This window comes from Drosophila arizonae, chromosome 2 (genome assembly GCF_054131065.1).
Source record: "Drosophila arizonae isolate 15081-1271.41 chromosome 2, UAZ_ARI_1.0, whole genome shotgun sequence".
Lineage (NCBI taxonomy): Eukaryota > Metazoa > Arthropoda > Insecta > Diptera > Drosophilidae > Drosophila > Drosophila arizonae.
The window spans coordinates 33165786-33181223 of record NC_142922.1 but is presented as its reverse complement, the minus strand read 5'-3'; the positions used below and the strand labels follow the sequence as shown (position 1 = coordinate 33181223).

The 15438-nt window shown below is 34.9% G+C and overlaps 1 protein-coding gene across 19 annotated transcripts in view; it reads right to left on the bottom strand.

Annotated features, from left to right (window-relative positions):
- smash (smallish) overlaps window positions 1-15438 on the bottom strand; it is a 91005-nt gene that overhangs the window by 55432 nt on the left and 20135 nt on the right. For 16 of the 19 annotated variants that reach the window (XR_016270638.1, XR_016270639.1, XM_089472091.1 and 13 more), the window contains one exon: window positions 14659-14691. The exons of the other annotated variants lie outside the window; for them this stretch is intronic. The gene's annotated coding sequence lies outside the window, so the exon portion shown is untranslated. The remainder of the gene's footprint in view (window positions 1-14658; window positions 14692-15438) is intronic. 19 annotated transcript variants of the gene reach the window in all.

Below are 15438 nucleotides of genomic sequence, written 5' to 3'. Positions count from 1 at the left end.
TAAAAAAAGATCGGGATGAGTTATCAATTTTTAATGATAAACTCGATATTCGCGCTGTAATTACAAACATTTTTAAAAAAATTTGAAGTCTCTAGCTCTTATATCTTCGGAAATCGACGCGTTCAAACATACGGACAGACGGACAGACGGACGGACGGACGGACGGACAGACAGACAGACGGACAGGGCCAAATCAACTCAGCTCGTCGCCCTGATCAAGAATATATATACTTTGTGGGGTCTGCCACGCCTCCTTTTCCCTGTTACATACATTTCAACAAAACCATTATACCCTGATTTTCCATTGCAAATGGGTTCAGGGTATAAAAAGAAAGCCCTAGTCGAGACAGGTAGACTACGAGATCCCCTGAACCCTGCAAACAACTGATACACACGAAGGCACATGCACACATAAATACGAATGAACCTATATTATAATAACTTATTTGTTGAAACAACTTTTTTAGAGGGACATCAAACTTGTAGAGCGTAAAAATAACGTTCAAAGCTATATTTTCGTCAAAGCATATTTGGTGTAAAGGAACGTGGTATGCAAATCCATACAAAATCTTTCAATACAGGCTGACGTTGAATCCGATCCGAATCCGATCATACTTGCGCTTAAGGATTGCTTAGATGATATAAGGATGGTACAAAATGTTTGCACCATGGTGTTCAAAAAGACAAATTGCAATTCATATAACACATAAAATATAATTTATTTCCAAATTAAAAACACATCAATAGTTTTCACAAAAATTATGAAGTTATGTAAAATTGTAGCATTTGAATTGATTGCATGTGGAAACTAATAGTGCAAGCGCTTCATCAATTTCCATCAATGACTCGTTTTAAAAGGCTTCAAAAGTCATTAGACTTTCACTTAAGCTATAGCAACGTTGATTGTTGATGGCTCTTGTTATTACCATTTAGCAATATGTCTTTCATCATTTAAACAGTTTTATTCAAGAGAAAATTATGTTTTTGCGCTTCACAGATATGAGAGCGTGTGCTTTCCTTTTTGCCTTTTTAATAACCTTTGTAGAATATTTAGAAATGTATATTTAAAACAGGTAATAAATAAAAAACAAAGTGCTACGCTTGTAGACTAAGAGATACCCTGAATTTTTCGAACCGTGGTTGCGAAAAAGCTTTTCAGTTTAAGCAAAAGGAAACCATTAAAAATATTTTGATAAACATCAGCACGAACTTTAAATTCATGTTATTAAGATATATATAACAGTAAAACCAATTTAAAACTAAACTCATAGTCAAAAAATATAATAGTGAAAAATTGAAATTGGTCTTGAAAAGAATATAAAATGTCAATATATATATTTTGGCAATGTCTATTCTAAAAGGCCTTCATATAATTTAGTAGGTAATTTACAGTTTCGCCTTAATTTATGTACATGCATAATTAAGAAGCGATTTTAAGCCTAATCCAACTCAATTATTGTCTAGCAATTTAGCCAAGACCAATTAGCATATTTTTATTTGTTTATAATTTGCAACTAGTCAAATATTACGTCAGTGTAAAAACCTAGAACAGGTAAAATGTAAAACAAAAATGAACGTATATGCCATGAACTTTTTCAGTTTATCTTCTATTCAAACTTAAATCGGAGCCCTCGGCATTTTAGTTATGAATGAAGATAAGTTTAACATATGTGTTTGGTAATTACTTTAGACCAACAATAAACAATTCATGCCGTGAACGACTAAAGAATGTAATTCAAAGCCCCATTTGCAGCACACCCGATGTAATCTATAAAATATACATCGTTTATTTTTTTTTATAAAACCCACATTTCGCCACATTGTTCATTCGCATTTATTGGGGTACAAGTAAACGATGACATAAGCTATACTTTGAAATATGTTCTCTGATTTTAATTAAAAATTTTGAAATCCGCAGGCATTTTTATCAATTTTTGATGTGGCCGCTAGACAAATATTTCTAAGATGATGAGGACGTCAATATCAATATCAATAACATGTAGCCTACATACAGAGACTAAAAACAGCTTTCCTAGCAAGTCTGCACGGCCTCTAGCGCTAGGGCGTTAAAAAACCTTGCTAATCAAGATTACTGTGGAAAAATATAGGAAAAAATATTTAAACCTTTAATCAATTAAACCTTTAATTAAACTGCTCGACTACGAGATCCCCTGAACCATTCGAGCAATAGCTATTTCAATAGCTATTTCATTTTTCACGTCTTTCTTCTTACACAAGAAACACACACACACACACAGCCAAGCACACACACACGGGTAAATTTTAACAAAAACCGAAATTGTATAAAATGCATATAATGAGTTATCGGATTAGTTATCGATTTTTGGTGATAAACTCGACATCTGCGCTGATATACGGACATTAAAAAAAATTGAAGCGTCTAGCTCTTATATCTTCTGAAATCGACGCGTTCATACATAAGGACAGGCCCAAATCGACTCAGCTCGTCGCCCTGATCTACATATACTTTGTGGGGTCTGCCGCGCCTCCTTCTGCTTGTTACATACATTTAAAGAAAACCATTATACCCTGATTTCCCATTTTCAATGGGTTCAGGGTATAAAAATGAACAGTACATCCTTCCATAATTATAAATATAGTTTAAGCTTTTTGTACAAGTTTCCCACGTTTCTTAAATTTAGTGGCCACTTGACTAACAGCTTAAATAGCAATGGGAGCTTTTAACTTACTGTCTGCCATCACAATGTTATTATTTCTGTTGTTTATCAATATCCAATTACATCAGTAAAAATACTCTATATACATGTGATAATGATCAAATTCTTTTCTCAATAATTCCATAAATTCAATTGTCAAGGACACAGATATACTAAGCAATGCCAATCGTCTGTCACGAATCGACTTATCGAAATTTAATTAATTAAAAACCCCAAATGAATCAACACAGCAAAAGTTGGCCCTAAGCGCTGGGTCACAATAAAAATCAAGTTCTTAGAATAACGCTGGGATGTAAAACATAAACAAATCAAGCAAGAAAACTTGAGCATTCGGTGCACGACTAATCTGCGTTTTTAAATATATTACACAGTATATTTATGTATAGTCCATATCTATACAGTATAGATAGAAAAAAAAAGTATTTTTTAACTTTTTCATTTAATTATTATTACTCGGTTATTAGGATATTTCTTAGTCGGCACTTCTGACTAAACTTTTCTGGTTTGTTTCCTGTTTAGTTTTTGTGACCGGCTGGCTGTGTGCCTTTTTTATGGGGCAATGGACAAACATATTTCGTTAATGGCTTTAACCAACGAGCGTCTCAACCGGAAGTTTACAAAAGTTGACAACGATCATTTGTTGTTATTGTTTTAGCTGTTGTTATTCTATACAATTTTTCTTCAGCGACTCCAGTGCGACTCAGTCGGGCGCTAAGCACATTGACATATGCTTGTCAGATTCCAGCAAAAAAAAAGCAGCAGAGAGGCCCACAGGGCGTGAGAGAGAGAGAGAGAGAGAGAGAGATAAATTGTATATATTAACATAAGCCAGCCGCATTGAACAACCGCTATTTACCTAGCAGCGCTTGTTAAATAAACACAAGATGCTAAACTGATAAATATCCTCAATATATATTTAATATTATAACAATAATTAATATTAAACATATATATATATATATATTTATATTTTTAACTTTAAAACGACTTCGCATCTATTTAATAAACTAGTAAATCAATGTGTACCTTTGAATAATAGAGTGCTAGATATCTAATGTTTTTGATATGATTTGATTTATACATGGTATGATTTATACATATGTCTCATTACCAATTCACCCGTCACCACTTTATCATCCAGGGTATAATAAACAAACCGAAAGCTACAAATGCACAACATGCGAAAGCGGAACCGACGAAATCGGTAACCTAAGACAACTTGAAAAACAGTTGAGGCCACACGAAGAGACAAAGAAGAAGAGACAGAGGAGACACCGAGTAGAAGCAAAGGCATCAGTAGCCGCAACAAGAAATCAGCAGAAGTAGAAGGAGAAGAAGTGGCACGCAAAAACGCATAAGATTTTGTTGACCGTTAATTAAAGCCGTGTGACGGTAGCTCACACTCTGTGTGTGTGTTTGATATACAACAAAAGTGAGGGACACACAGACACTTTCACACACAACACATAAATACACATACACGTACACATATTGGGCCACATAAATTTGTTAGCGCCTTGACACAGCTGCATTAGAAACGCTGCACGCGCTCTAATTCCAAAAGCCCACTTCAAACTCACTGCAAAACGGAGGGGTAATAAGACAGAAACAAGTTTGGGAGATAGAGTAAAACAGAATCGTGGAGACGCCTATCAAGGTTGCAATTGCCTCAATCTGCGTCGGCGGCGCCACTAACTGTTTGATTAAAGATCATGCGATGCTGTTCGCCGAGGCGAATCAACAATGCAAAAGTTCGTACCGAAAGTAAAACACTCTTGAAAGGCAATTATTATTATTATCCCCAATTGGTAATTGATTAAAGTAAACTGTCTGTTGGTTACTGCGAATATTTCGTATTAAGCATAACATACGTAACTGAGTAATGATGATGCATGCCCCAATGCTGAAGGGAAAAACGACAACGCCTGCAGGCGGCTGCTGTGCGTTGTCTACAATTTATGGTGCATATTGTAAGATATCTGCAAAAGAGGGTTGATCGGTGAACGTTGAATGTTGAACGTTAAGTATTAAGCGTTTACTGTTCCAGCCACAAACCGTCAGCTGTTACAACATTTGCTGTTGCCAATGCGATGCTTGCCCACATGACGTTGAATGCAAGCTAACACTCGTTGTAGTTGCGGTCAGCATGGAGAAATTGTGCCAATTTGCTTGCCACACACGGCAAAGCGTCTGAAGGCTAGCAACATCCAAGTACACCACGGACCACAACTCTAAGGCGGCATTATTGATGATGAGAGAAATGTGTGTTGTGTCAATTCGATGCTTTTCTAAACGCGCCAGCTGCAAAAGTTGAAGCTTAAATTCTCTTTCTTTCTCCTTGTCGGCCTCTCCTCTCCTCTCCTCTCTCTCTTTTTATACCCTGAACCCATTGAAAATGGGAAATCAGGGTATAATGGTTTTGTTGAAATGTATGTAACAGGCAGAAGGAGGCGTGGCAGACCCCACAAAGTATATATATTCTTGATCAGGGTGACGAGCTGAGTTGATTTGGCCCTGTCCGTCTGTCTGTCTGTCCGTCTGTCCGTCTGTCCGTATGTTTGAACGCGTCGATTTCCGAAGATATAAAAGCTAGAGACTTCAAATTTTTTGTAAAATGTTCGTAATTACAGCGCGGATATCGAGTTTATCATTAAAATTCGATAACTCATCCCGATCTTTTTTTATCGATGAAAAACCTTATCGAAAACCAGTTATAAAATTATATCTTCTACACCTTTATTGCTAGAGTCTCCAAATTTTTAATGTATGCTTATATGCAATTTATACAATTTCGGTTTTTGTTAAAATTTACCCCCCACCTCTAAATTCACCCCCTCACCCTCACTTTTGTAAAACGCGTATTTCAAATACTAGAGACTTGTGCTTTGGCAATTACATGCATATTCATGTTATAATCATAAAGTTTCATGAAGATCGTACGTCCACAAAAAAAGTTATTCAACAATTAAGTTCTCATAGTAAGCGCACACTGCAGCCCATGCGTGTTTATGCGTGGGTGCTTGTGTGTGTATGTGTTTGTGTATGTGTGTGTGTTTCTTGTGTAAGCTGAAAGACGCGAAAAATTATTGAAATAGCTAGCACTCCAAGGGTTCAGGGGATCTCGTAGTCGAGCAGTCTCGACTAGAGCTTTCTTACTTGTTATATATATTCATGGCAACCGAGATATATATATATCAGTATATATATTTATCTCGGTTGCCATGAACCTCAATGTACAAGTTCATGAATGCCCGGAATTCAACCAGTTCTGAATTAAACTGAAATGCCAGTAACCATCAGACTGCACAATATTTATGCCCTGCATTAGGACCTCACGCCATCTCTTGATCGGGACATTAATAAGTTGCTCAACTGAATAAGCTTCTTAATAAATTTTGTAGAAGTAAAGATTCTTATCAAAATCAAAATCTGCATTAAGCAGATTCAGTCTTATAGTGGTATATCGGTAGTATAAGAGTATTATCTTGCAACTATTCGATATTTGATGGACTGGTCTACCATATTCAAAGTTAATTAATTTGCAATATTTACATTAAATAAATCATCAAAAAGAAACAAAAAAAGAAAAATAATATACATAATAAATTAAAATTAATTTTAATAAAGACAAAATATTCATTCTTAAACTGAAATAATAAACAAGTAAGCTGTAGTCGAGACTGCTCGATTACGAGATCCCCAGAACCTTTGGAGTAATAGCTATTTCAATCATTTTTCGCGTCTTTCAGCTTACACAAGACACACACACACACACACACACACACACACACACACACACACACACACACACACACAAACACATACACACACACAAACACATACACACACACAAACACATACACACACACAAACACATACACACACACAGAACTTAATTGTGGACATACGATGTTCATGAAACTTTTAGATTATGATTATAACATGAATATAGGGGTGGGGGGTAAATTTTAACAAAAACCGAAACTGTATAAAATGCATATAAGCATACATTAAAAATTTGGAGACTCTAGCAATAAAGGTGTAGGAGATATAATTTTATATCTTCTTTTCGATAAGGTTTTTTATCGATCAAAATAGGTCGGGATGAGTCATCGATTTTTAATGGTAATCTCGATATCCCCGCTGTAAATACGGACATTTAAAAAAAAAAATTTGAAGTCTCTAGCTCTTATATCTTCTGAAATCGACGCGTTCATACATACGGACAGATGGACAGACGGACAGACGGACAGGGCCAAATCGACTCAGCTCGTCACCCTGATCAAGAATATATATATATGAAAATGGGTTCAGGGTATAAAAAGAGGACAAGTTTAGTTCGGGAAATTAAAAGCTTAACCAAATAGCTTCTTTATAAGCTCTCTCCGATTACGTTAGCAATTTTTAGAGAATATAAATTCGATGAAATGATGTAGGTAGACAATAATTTCTGTTAGCTTTGAATAGAATTAGTTTTCATATCGCAAAGCCGGATCTCAGCACATGCCTCAACAAATTTGGCCCCAAAAGCATCATCAATAGGTAATTTTATTCTTACAATGTGACACTAACATCATTAGCAACTCTTTATAGCAATTTAATAAAATATTTTGGGTAGAAAAAATTAAGCTCCGAGTCACAGTAACGCAAAATCAGATGCAGTCGCCTCTCAAGATTATTAATTTATCAACGGAAAAATATATACAATACATTGTAAATTAAAAATATCCAACACTAATGTGGGTATCGACATTATATATATTCAAAGTTTCAAATCGCTCTAGATTCATACGGAAAAACGGACAGACCGACGAACAGCAAGACGGAAGTTGCACAAAAACAAATGAATTTAAAAATGTGAGAAAATAAGAAATAACATAAAAAAGCACGTCCATACTATATACAGCATGTAGGATTATCTTGTCTTATCAGTTAAATCACTTAAGTTTTTACTTCGGCCCACATAAAGTACTCTAGCCTAACAACTCATCAAACAACGCGCATTTTCCATTTTTCCTATCCAACATCGGTTTCATCCCAAACTAACCTATGAGAACGCTTCCACGAAAAAAAAAAAAAAACATGAAAGCCACTTAGCTATTGAAAAACGAAGCTTGAAGAGCTACTGCCGCTCTAGCTCTAACTCTGACCAGACCTCTCAAAACCACAGAAAAATATTATTTTTTTGTTACTAGCTCAAGAATATGCTTGGGAATTCACATGAGAAAAATTTTATGTTTACAGTACTTATCTACAAGGTAGAAAATATTAATAATAATAAGAAACAAGACCCTATGAAGAATGAATATGGATGCAAGCTCTTTCTAGGCTAATAAAAGAAGATACTTGAAATTTGGAACATTTACTGTTAAGCTGACAAGATTTTTAAGATACACTCACTAGGGATATGGCAATTCGGAAAATACATTTTTCAGTACACAAGTAACCTAAGCTAATGTTGTCGATTAAAAACCTTATAAAATGTGCATGTGTGTATGCGTACAAGAAAAAACTTCTTGAAATTTCAATTCCTCGAAGGGTTCAGGGGATCTCGTAGTCGAGCACTCTTGACATCATCATCATAATCACTATCAGAATTGTATATACCATTTATTATCGCCCGGACACTCTTTTTGTCAATATGTAATGAACTGTTGCTTTATATTAAAGTCCCTTCGTGGGCCTCATCTCTTTAAACTCCTTTGTATTTTCCCACAACTAAGTTAAAGTTCAAACATTTCTTTCCCATGGTGTCATCTGGAAACTCGGTTCCAATTAGCAGTTCACCCGACACATAAGCCCTGTGTTGAAGTGATTTCCCAAGATGAAACGTAAGCAAGCATGTTTACTCTATTCGGGAATGCCCGGCTAGAAGAGATTGCTACACCCTTAAGAAAACAGATATTCCTATCAGAATGAGAATGAGTCTAGAACACTTTTTATACCTTGAGCCCATTGAAAATGGGAAATCAGTGTAACAGGCAGAAGGCGACGAGCTGAATCGAGAATAATCGATAATAATCGATAAATTGATTTAGTTTTTTCAGCCTAATTTGAACACTCTTAGACCTGGAGATTTCGAAATTACTGTGTATATACATTTGATAAATACACTAATATTGAAATTTACAGATTTTGGACAACATGATTTTGGACATTCGCCACCAATTTATAATAAAAAAAAAAAACTTATTTCAAATACTAGAGACTTTTGCTTAGGTATATATGTACACATATTTTAACATTAGAATCGCGTTTTTGAAAATTTCATAAAGATAGTCTTACTACAAAAGAAATTATTCAAGAAATACATTTTCATGCATTGCTCACACTGTAGCGCATCCAAAGCGGAGCCGCTGCTTACTGCGAAGTTAGCAGAGCGCGCGCTCAAGCGTGATCCACAAGCACGCATGTGTTTTTGTATGTATGTATAAAAGAAGAGCAGAATGATTAGAATATCATCTTGGAGGGTTCAGGGTATCTCTTAGTCGAGCAGTCTGGACTAGACTAGTCTTACTTGCTGTATTATATTTTTAATGTTTTTTTATACCCTGAACCCATTTTCAATGCGAAATCAGGGTATATGGGTTTTGTTGAAATGTATGTAACAGGCAGAAGGAGGCGTGGCAGACCCCATAAAGTATATATATTATTGATCAGGGCGACGAGCTGAGTCGATCTGGCCCTGTCCGTCTGTTTGTCCGTCCGTCTGTCCGTATGTATGAACGCGTCGATTTCAGAAGATATAAGAGCTAGAGACTTCAAATTTTTGATAAATGTAAGTATTTACAACGCTAAAAATCGATAAATCATCCCGATCTTTTTTTATCGATAAAAACCTTATCGAAAATCAGCTATAAAATTATATCTCCTACATCTTTGGAGCTACAGTCTCCAAATTTTGAATATATATTTATATGCATTCTATACAATCTCGATTTTTGTTGAAATTTACCCCCTCACCCACATCTTTTCAAATACTAGAGACTTGTGCTTTGGCAAGTGCACGCATATTATTGTTATAATTACGATCTAAAAGTTTCATGTTATTAAGCAATTAAGTTCTCATAGTAAGCGCACACTGCAGTGTGCAGTGTATGTGTTTGAGTGTGTGCGTCTTTCTTGTGTAAGCAGAAATACGCAAAAAATAATTGAAATAGCTATTGCTCGAAGGGTTCAGGGGATCTCGTAGTCGAGCAGTCTCGACTAGAGTTTTCTTACTTGTTTTTTTTTTTGAAAATGTATGTAACACATAGGAGGTGTGGAAGACCCCATAAAGAATATATATTCTTGATCAGGGGGAAGAAATATGTCATGTCCGTCTGACCGTATGAAAACCGATATCTCCGAATATATGAGAACTAGTCTTGAAATTTTAAATGTATATTCGGGTATACCATACGCATTACGAGTGTATTATATTTTTTTCATAACTCATAAATTTTGGATACCAAATGGATACAATGGGGCGATTGGAGTTTAAGCTCGTTGCAGGATTAGTATTCGAGCAGTCTCGACTAGAGCGTTCTTACTTGTTTTCTTTTACAGTTTTCTATATACAAGTGAGAACGTTGTAATCGGGCGTTACCGACTGCGGAATACTCATTCACATCCCATCAGCAATTTAGCAGCTAAGTTTAGCTCTAATACTGCAGAAAATGAAGTTTTTCTCGATTTGCCACAACCCTATTGGGCGTAGACACCTCATTTTTGCTCGGTTTATAGAACTAGCTTACGGAATCTAACTGCAAAATTTGAATGCTTACGCTCAAAATATGTGAAAATTACAGGGTATTTTTCGATATACCACGCCCCTAATAAGGCGTAACAATTATTTTTGCCTTCTTATGCCCTGATTCCCCATTTTAAATGGGTTCTCGGTATAACGAACAAAAAGCAGTTGGAAGCAACACGAAACCAATATAAATTATTATTATATGTATGCGTGATTGAGAATAAAAAATTTTGGCAGAAAGTTTAAAAAAGATGACAATCTTAACAACGCACAATACATTCAAACTCTAGCCCGTAACACTTTATTATTTAAGCATATATATATGCTTGTATATGCGTGTGTTTGCTTGTTTGTATAGAACTTGGCTCTGAGAGCCCTGTCTTTAAGCTATCACACAAAAAAGTCAGAGGCGTTCCAGGCAACAATCCAGACCCGTGTATGACAAACAATAAAAAAAAAAAAAAAAAAATTATTTTCAAAATCTGTTTTTATGTTTATTATGCTTATCATAATAATCCGAGGTATACGGTAAAAATGTGTTGTGTATAAGTAGTAATTTTCTACACATTTAAATGCACGACTCGTAAATCTATAGAAAGTCTTAGAGAGATACCTTGCTGACATTCTCAAAGCTCTATAACAGAAAGAGATGACTTTCTTTAATATGACTGATTAAACAATAAATCGCTAATCAAATATGAATTCAGGAAGAGAATGGCATGCCTTAAGACCACTGACATTTTTTATACTCATTCACGAACCTGAATTATTATACTCATTCACGAAAGTGAATTAGTATATTGGTTTTGTGCAATGTAAGCCTTGTCCGTCTGTCTGTCCGTCCGTCCGTATGAGCAAAAGGATATCAGTAGATATAAGAGCTAGGGACATGCATATTCGTGTATACCATAGGCAGTACAAGTTTATCATATTTTTCGATAACTCATCCGATAACTTTTGTATCGCGAATAATCGAAAAATCGACATTGTTTTTTCAGCCTAATTTGAATTGAATAATTTAGACCTGGAAACTTCAAATTTGCGTTGTATAAAAAGTTATTGGATACAAAGATTTTCTAATTTACAGACTTTGGATACCACGCCCCATTCGCCCCCAATTTGTAAAAAACGCATTTCAAGTACTAGAGACTTGTGCTTTGGAATGTACACACAGTTTAGCCATATGATTACGCTCTAAAAGGTTTATTAAGATCGTATATCTGCAAAATAAATTAACAAATAAATTCTCATAATATTGCCCACACTGCAGTGCAGCCCAAGCGCAGCCGCTGCTTACTACGCAGTTAGCAGAGCTCGTGCTTTTAAGTGCATGTGTATGTATGTGTGCATAAAAGAAGTCCAGAATGATTAGAACATCAACATGGAGGGTTCAGGGTATCTCCTAGTCGAGCAGTCTCGAGTGGAGCCTTCTTACCTGTTTTGCTTTTTACTGGTGCTCTCATGGCGTTATTATTATTTAAAAAAACCAGTAAGAAAGCTCTAGTCGAGACTGCTCGACTACGAGATCCCCTGAACCCTTGGAGCAATAGATATTTCAATAATTTTTCGCGTCTTTCAGCTTACACAAGAAACACGCACACACACGCACGTACGCACACACAGGCATGTATACACACACAGGCATGCATACACACACACGCATACAGACACACATACACACACACACGCATACACACACACACGCATACACACACAAACGCATACACACACACACATACACACACACATACACACACATACACAAACACATACACACACAAGCACCCACGCATAAACACACATGGGCTGCAGTGTGCGCTTACTATGAGAACTTAATTGTTTAATAACTTTTTTTGTGGACGTACAATCTTCATGAAACTTTCAGATTATAATTATAACATAGATATGCATGTAATTGCCAAAGCAATTATAATTATCTAGTATTTGAAATACGCTTTTTACAAAAGTGAGGGTGAGGGGGTGAATTTAAGGGTGGGGGGTAAATTTTAACAAAAACCGAAATTGTATAAATTGCATATAAGCATACATTAAAAATTTGGAGACTCTAGCAATAAAGGTGTAGAAGATATAATTTTATAACTGGTTTTCGATGTTTTTATCGATAAAAAAATATCGGAATGAGTTATCGATTTTAATGATAAACTTGATATGCGCGCTGTAATTACGGACATTTTAAAAAAAATTTGAAGTCTCTAGCTCTTATATCTTCTGAAATCGACGCGTTCATACATACGGACAGACGGACAGACAGACAGACAGACGGACAGGGCCAAATCAACTCAGGTCGTCGCCCTGATCAAGAATATATATACTTTGTGGGGTCTGCCACGCCTCCTTCTCCCTGTTACATACATTTCAACAAAACCATTATACCCTGATTTCCCATTGAAAATGGGTTCAGGGTATAAAAAGTATTCACCATTATTTAATAAAAATAACAAGTAAGAAAGCTCTAGTCGAGCCTGCTCTACTACGATATCCTTTGGTCTGCAAATTTTGACAAAATTTTAAATTCTATAAAGTACATATAAATCTACATAACAAATTTGGTGACTCTAGCTTTAAAAATGTAGGAGACATAAATTTATTTACTGGTTTTCGATGATGTTTTTAATCGATAACAAAATAACGGGATCAGTTATCGATATTTAAAGCAAAACTCGGTATGCACGTGGTATACACGGACCTAGGAAAAAAATTTCTCTCTAGCTCTTATATCTTCTGAGATCGACGCGTTCAGACATACGGATAGACGGACGGACGGATGGACAGACGGAAAGAGCTAAATCGACTCAGTTCGTCACTCTGATCAAGAATATATTACTTTATGGGGTCTACCTTGATTTCCCCTTTTTAAATGGGTTCAAGGTATAAAAATCTAGTGCCCATAAAAGAACTATTATTTAATTGAATTTAATTAATTGAAATGGTATAAATAAAAAGCAAAGTCCGCTACGGAAAGATGGAAAGAATATATAATAAAATGAATAGTTTTTTGTGGATTATTATGAATCTTCTATAGTTGGCCAGCTGAAGTCCGACATATAGCCCAACAAAACAATGACCAAAATGGAGCAAACAGCATTACTCAACATGAAAATATACAACACATTTCTGAGAATATATGTATGTATATATATAAATTATATATATAGTACAGACGCAAGCAACTCTGAAAATGCGCCATAAAAATAGAGCAAGACATGAAATGAAAGAAATTAGATGAAAATAGGCGCTATGCATACTATATATACGTATATACAGATGTACAATGCTATATATAAATGCATACACACTCACATGGAAGATATTTGTGCTAAATTTGTGTAGGTTTCCTTGACAGACAGGAATTCAATGCTCGGAGAAAATGAGCAAGAAAGTCTATAAAACAAATATGTTATTTTATTCTTTTTAAGAAATATATCTTCTATTTTTATACACTGAACCCATGGGAAATGGGAAATCAGGGTATTAAAGTTTTGTGAAAAGTATGTAACAGGCAGAAGGAAACATCGCAGACCCCATAAAGAATATATATTCTTTATCAGGACGACAAGCTGAGTCGATATAGCCCTGTCCTGTAGATCTCAGAATTTATACCATAAATGTTTAGCATATTTTTTCGTTAACTCATCCGATAACGTTTTTATCGAGAATAATCGAAAAATTGATTGTGTTTTTCTAGCCTACTTTGAACACTTTTAGACCTGGAGGCTTCAGATGTATATACATTGATGAATACAAAGATTTTGTAATTTACAGATTTTGGATACCACGCTCCCTTCGCCAGCAATTTGTAAAAAACGTATTTTAAGTATAGTACTTGTGCTTCGGAACATACATACATTTAAGCATTATGATCACGTTCTGAAAGTTTTATGAAGATAGTCCTACTATAAGTCGCCGCGTATCTATAAGATTCAACTATTTATATAATTCAATTTCAAAATCTTTATGTCTTCAATTTGAAGATCATTATTTTTACCGAGTATAAAATCACATGGCTTCAATTATATTTGATAAATAGCCCAATAATGTACCAATTGAAAACTTTCTTTAACAATGGCCAATCACACTTGATATTCAATGCGATCCGAATGAAAACGTTGCTGGGTGCGGTCCTCGGGTGAAATTCCACACATTGATATGTATAGAACATAACTACTATTACACCATTCAAGTTAATTTACATATTCGACATACCATAAAAAGCGTTAGAAGCACAATTTGACAAGTCTGCAAAGAAAGCAAGAAAAAATCAGAAACATTAAATATAGATTAGATATAACGTTCAATTTCACAAGCTATAAAAATCTTGCGATGATATCAGCTTTTATATATACGCATATGACATTCATTTGCAATTTTATTGGTATTTGCGCTTGCATGGTTTCACAACTGGCTCTTAGGACAGCTCACATAAACACTGTATAAATGAATGAAAGAAAGTTTATAATGATTTCATTCAAATTGCCCTTAATTATATTGTGCGAAAAAAGCAATAATTTTATCTAATCACTAAAATGTTTAAAGAAATCAACAAGGGCAATAGATTTAATGACAAATTTATATAAGCACTAGGGTACCCGGCGAACTTCGTACCGCCTAAAAGTCAAAGAATGTCGTGTTACCTTTTAGCTAAACTAATTTAGGCTTTGATGAACGTTATACAATAATACAAAACAATATTAATATAGATAGAAATATAAAAGTATTTTATTATGATGAATAATGATGAAAACATACAGAATGAGAATAAAAATTTAAAAAAATGAAATAATTAAGTTTTCTAAACTATGTTGTACACTATGATTAATTTATTAATCGGATTTTCATTCAGGCACCTTGTGGTAAACAAAAAATTACATCTTCTAGGACGCGGCATTTTTATTAATAGTAAAACTGAATATGCACTCGCACAAAACCACATAAAACAATCGAGACAACCTATGAAAAGACATTTACACTTTTGTTAAACTGTAG